The sequence below is a fragment of the Larus michahellis genome, chromosome 26, assembly GCF_964199755.1.
Source record: "Larus michahellis chromosome 26, bLarMic1.1, whole genome shotgun sequence".
In the NCBI taxonomy this organism is placed as follows: domain Eukaryota; kingdom Metazoa; phylum Chordata; class Aves; order Charadriiformes; family Laridae; genus Larus; species Larus michahellis.
In genome coordinates, this window is record NC_133921.1 from 2,369,201 (window position 1) to 2,375,200 (window position 6,000).

The window sequence follows — 6,000 nt, forward strand, 5'->3', positions numbered from 1 at the left end:
CTTGGCTACCAGTAAGAGTGTCTTGCAGGGGGTTTAGGACCTATCACCCACCCACGAATCCTATAGGAATCGCTTCGGTCCTTCACCGGCCAAGTCCCTCGCGGGAGATTGGAACCGCGGTTAGAAGACCCCCACAATCACTTCGGAACCAGGTTCCGTCTCAATCACACTCTTACACACAGGCAACCGAATCCCACCCAACCGAACGGTATACACTTTAAATACTTACGACTCCGTCATCTTCGTTCGGATCTTCGCGCGCAGAATTACGGGTAAAATAAACTGCTGCAGCTGGCAAGGGACCTCATAAAAATAAAAATCAAAATCTTTTCTTTGCTTGCCTTTACTCAGGTTCAGGATGGCGTTAGTCCCGACCTGACCTCATCAGGAGCCACCTAATGGTGGGGCGCCCCTCCTAGATCAAGTCAGAATTCAGGAACTAAGACCATCCCGGACGAGCCCCCAGATTGTGATAAATGATTTAATCGCAAACAGGATTCCAATTAGAATTTAGAATTTATTAAAGGAATAAAGGCAAGCAAACAGCGCTGGGTGTGCCGGCAGTCTCTGCCCAACCAAGACACACACCTTACAGACCCCATTTTTGGTTTATATCGCCTATACTAATACATGTTCATAACTGCCTCTAAAATGGTTGGCCCTTGCCAAAAATGGGTGTATCCCCCCTCTTACAGGTCACTATGCAGATAACAACAGGACCGGTTTAAGTTGGTATTCTAGAATGTTCGCCAGGTGGCTCCTGCAAAACACAGACACGACAGACACACCGTCTCGTCTGCGGCCATACAGACAAAACAATCAAAGGTCACACTTCACCCTGTGGCCCTAACACTGTTCCACGCTGACACGAATCAGTTAAGCACATTTCACAACCCAAAGCCCTGCTCGTAGCACCAGTTCTGGAGCCGGGTGTTGATCTGTCCGATTTTCTTGTTTACCCATTTGCCAGTCCCCACAACTGGAAGGGCAGAGGAGAACACAGTTTGTGCTCCCGAAGCCTTGACAAGCCGCCCCAAGGCCCTGAAATCTTTCTCCATTGCCCTCAGACTTCTGCTCTCCAGCTCCTCACTGCCTGCCTGGAAGATCAAAAGAGGGTAATAATCGGAGGGCCGTATCAGGCCAGGAAGCTTCCTGGCTATATCCTTAAGACGGGCCCCAGGGAGGCAGCAGACCTCCCTGTGGGAAGGGTCCGGCCTGCATACGGGACCCTCCGTTCCCCTCAGAGGAGTGGGGCCAGAGGAGGCCCCGGAGATGCTGGGAGGGCTGGAGCCCCTCTGCTGTGAGGACAGGCTGAGAGAGCTGGGGGGGTTCAGCCTGGAGAAGAGAAGGCTCCGGGGAGACCTCGGAGCCCCTTCCAGTCCCTAAAGGGGCTCCAGGAGAGATGGGGAGGGACTCTGGAGCAGGGAGGGGAGCCATGGACGAGGGGGAATGGCTTCGAACTGATAGAGGGGAGATTTGGGCGAGAGATCAGGAGGAAATGCCTCCCTGTGAGGGGGGTGAGCCCCTGGCCCAGGTTGCCCAGAGAAGCTGTGGCTGCCCCATCCCTGGAGGGGTTCAAGGCCAGGTTGGAGGGGGCTTGGGGCAACCTGGTCTGGTGGGAGGTGTCCCTGCCCAGGGCAGGGGGTGGCACTGGGTGATCTTTAAGGTCCCTCCCAACTCTAACCGTTCTATGATTCTATGAGGACGGGGCTCTCCACCTCAGCCCCACGAGGCGTGCAGGGTCCAGCCGCTGCAGGTGGGGGAGTGAGGGGCCCTGTCGGTGTGGGCAGGGCTGGGGCCAGCGAGCGCACCCTGCTCGACGCCAGCATCACGTTTTCCCGGCACGGCACGCCGGCAGCAGGGCTCCCATGGAGGGTGGGCATGAAGCTGCCCGAAGGCCGGGGCTGCTCAGGGCTGGGAGCTGGCCCCAGCACAGCCTCCCCAAGGAGGGAGAGAGCAGAGGGGACGCAGCTCCTACGCCGCAGCACAGACAGCAAGGGACAGCTGGGGGGGCAGGAGGGTGGATGTCAGGAGGATGGGGCCAGGCTCTTCTCAGTGGTGCCCAGCGACAGCACAAGAGGTAATGGGCACAAACTCGAGCATGGGAAGTTCCACCTCAACATGAGGAGGAACTTCTTTACCCTGAGGGTGGCAGAGCCCTGGCCCAGGTTGCCCAGAGAGGTGGTGGAGTCTCCGTCTCCGGAGACATCCCAAACCCGCCTGGGCGCGTTCCCGTGCCACCTGCTCTGGGTGACCCTGCTCTGGCAGGGGGTTGGACTGGATCATCTCCAGAGGGCCCTTCCAGCCCTCTGATTCTGTGATTCTATGGGATCCAGCTGCACTCAGACTCCTCTCTGAGAAGGAGTTTAGAAAGAAAGGGGGCCCTTTCGGAACCTCTCAGGGTCTCCCTGACAGCTCTGTCTGACCCTGTCCTCTGTGCAGTAAATAACCAAGGGTGCCTTGCCATCCAATCTTGTTAAAACACTTGTTGCACTGACTGTCAGACTTTGTGAAATCCCTCTTTAATATCAGTCCATGTGTCAGTGCTGCTCTCTCCGAGTGAAGCGCGTCACCTGCGGCACTTTCCCACCCTCATCCCTTTGTCCCCTTCCTGTGGGCCCGGGCACATCCAGTGCCGCGGGCTGCTCTGCACGCAGCAGATTCTCTGCCCTTGGGTCTCTCCAGGGCACCGCGGGGCAGCGCAGGAGTCCTCCCTTGGCTCTGGGAGTTCAGATCCGTCTCCCGGGGCTGAGAGGGACAGCAGGAGCCAATGGCACAACTCTTTGTCTTCCTTGCAGATCCCCAAAGCCATAGACAGCACGCTGGAGACGTCGGTGCTCAGCTGTCCTGCCTCCAGATTGAGCAAGGTGCTGCAGAATATCTTGCAGGTGTGGCACGTGCCAAGAGTGGGCTTCAGAGGGGCTGTTCCTCACCCTGGGGGGAAGGGGGGACAGTCCCCACCCCAGTGCCCCGCAGAGCCAGCACACCGCAGGGAGGGTGCCCACCTGCCTTGGGTAACCAGGGGCTGCCCCCCAGGCTCTTCCAGAGCACAGTGGCCGCAGAGGGTGGCATCTGCCTTCCTGCCGGGCCACAAGGAGGGCTCTGCAGAGGCATCTGCACAGGCTGGATCGATGGGCCAATGGTGTGAGGTTCAACAAGGCCAAGCGCTGGGGTCACAACAGCGCCATGAACGCGACAGGCTGGGGGGGAAGAGTGGCTGGAGAGCTGCCTGGTGAAAAAGCTGCTGAATATGAGCCAGCAGTGTGCCCATGTGGCCAAAAAGGCGAATAGCGTCCTGGCCTGTGTCAGCAATGGTGTGGCCAGCGGGACTGGGGCAGTGATGGTGACCTGTACTGGGCAGCGGTGAGGCCCCACCTCGAGGGCTGTGTCCAGTTCTGGGCCCCTCACCACAAAAAAGACATGGAGGGGCTGGAGCGAGTCCAGAGAAGGGCAACGGAGCTGGTGAGGGGTCTGGAGCACGAGTCCGGTGAGGAGCGGCTGAGGGGGCTGGGGGTGTTCAGGCTTTGCTTGAGATCAGAGGAAGCCTTAATGGCCTGGAAAAGGCTGAGCTCCAGGTGAAAGAAGACGAGGCCGTGTTGAAGGCCGTTCTGCAGTGGATTGCTCCTGACGGTGCCCAGCAGCACCTTCTCTGGGCTGGTGCCGGGCCTTGTTCCTCCCCAGGGGCAGGACTTGGCCCTTGCTGACCTTCAGGAGGTTCCTGCTGGCCCCTGTCTCCAGCCCACCCAGCTCCCCAGGCCCCAGCACACCCACTGGGGTACAACCCACCCCCACCCCCCACTTTGGTGGGTGCCAGCGCGCCCCACTGGGTCGGGCGCTGAGGGGGTCGCTGCCCCAGCTGCAGGGTGGGAGGATGAACCGCAGCACCCGGGGTAGAGAAAAACGTTTATTTCTGCCACATTTCAGACGGGGGGAAGCCCGGGGCGGGTGCCGGGCCCACGCCCTCCGGGGAACGCTTTCTCTTCTGGGCCCAGCGCTGCCACCGCTTGCAGGCCTGGCTGAAGCAGGGGAGCCGGCAGCAGCGCTTCCACCAGCCCTTCAGGCAGCCCCACAGCCGGGCACAGCCCCGCTGCAGGCACCGTCCTGCCGGGCACAGCCCCGGGGACGCCTGCCCGCGCTCCCTCTCCGTGCCTTTGGAGCGCTGGACTGGTTTTTTCTTCCAGGCCTTGAAAGTCTGCCTGTCTGGGAGGCTGCTGGGAGGCAGCTGCATGTCTCGGGGCTGCTCTTCCCCGTCCCTCCCGTGCACTGGGACCCACTCTTCCTCGGTCCCGGCCAGCAGCTCCTCTGGGGTGCCCTGGGGGCCAGGCAGCGTCCGTGGGTACAGGGATCCATCACTTCCCACACTATAGAGGGTGTGGAGAGAGGGAATGGAGCCCCGCGGGAGCATACGTTTGCTGTTTGTCGTCTCTGGCGTCACCCTGCAGAGGAGGAGAGAAGGGGACCCGCGGGCTGCACCCCCTCCTGGGCCGGCAGGCAGGGCTGCCCAGCGCAGGCAGGGCACGGGGTGAGGGTGTGGGGCAGGATCTGGGGGTCTTGCCCACACTCACCGCTCCTCCAGTGTCAGCCTGGGCTCTGCCCCATCATCTGCTGGCGGAGAGTCTGTGGAGGGAGGAGAGGGAGTGAGCGGCCGGCAGCCCCCAGCACAGCCCCGGCTCAGGGCTGCCGTGGGGTGTCGGCCGTTTGCCGGGTGCTCGGTGCCGGGGCCACTCACCTCTCCGCTCCTCCAGCCGGGCTCTTTCCGCACTTGTCTCAAGCTCCGACTCCTTGCAGCAGCTCTGCAAGTACCCACAGGAGCGGTGTGAGACGGCAGCAGCTCCCTGCCCCACACCGCAGCCCCCCATGTGCCGCAGCCGGCAGCAGCCCTGCCGCAGGCACCGTCCCGCCCTGCACGGCCCCGAGGTTGCCCGGCCACATGCGGGCTCTGGGCTCTGCCAGGGAGCTCCTGCCCGTGGCAGCAGGAATCATGGAATCATAGAATCTTCAGGGTTGGAAAGGACCTTTGAGATCATCGAGTCCAACCAGACATAATCCCCAATGCTCCCGTCTGGCCCCGTTTCCAAGTCCTTGGCCTTGCCCCCACCCACAGCCTTCTCCATGGTGGGCCTTGGACCAGACGACCTTTCAAGGTCCCTTCTCAAGCCCACACATTCCATGTTTCTGTGATTCCATGTGTCCCCCCGGCAACTCTGCTGCAAGGCGCTGGGACCACCCTCGCATCCCAGCGGCCCCGGCTGCTCCTGCTTCTCCATGCTGGCAGGGGGTGGGAGGGGTCCCGGTGAAGGTCCCACCACAGGCCCCCAACACCTCCCGCTGCCCCCCACCGCTGGGCCCGGACGGCCGCCACATCCGGCAGCGCTGCTCCGTCTTTACCTGGGTGTCCTGGTCGGAGCAGGCAGGGTCCTCCTGGAAGCGCACCCTCTTGTCCGTGGCCATGGGTGGTGCATCACGGGGGGGCGGGTGCACATCCACGCGGACCTGCACTCGGTTGGGCCGCGCCGGCAGCTCTGGTGACTGGTCCTGGCTGAGGGCCGGCCCTTTCTCCTCCACCTTGTTGCCCTGGTTGGTGGAGGGGGTCCCGGGGCCATGGGTGGCCGGCAGAGGCATGGGGTGCAGCAGCCCATCTTTGCCTCTGTAGTAAATTGTTGGCTGCGAGGGCAGTGGAATCCGCGGCAACAGGCGCTTGCCCTGTGACGCCTCCGTATTCGCCCTGCAGAGGAGGAGAGAGAAGAGACCCCGCTGCACCCCGGCCCCTCCAGCGGCACCCGCGGGCAGCACCCCCTCCTGGGCCGGCGGGCAGGGCTGTGCAGTGCAGGCAGGGCACGGGGTGAGGGTGTGGGGCAGGATCTGGGGGTCTCCCCCACACTCACCTCTTCTTCTGTGTCCGCCTGGGCTGCTTTGCTCCTTGGTCTGCTGGCTGAGAAACTGCGGAGGGAGGAGACGGAGTGAGCGGCCGGCAGCCCCCGGCACAGCCCCGGCTCAGGG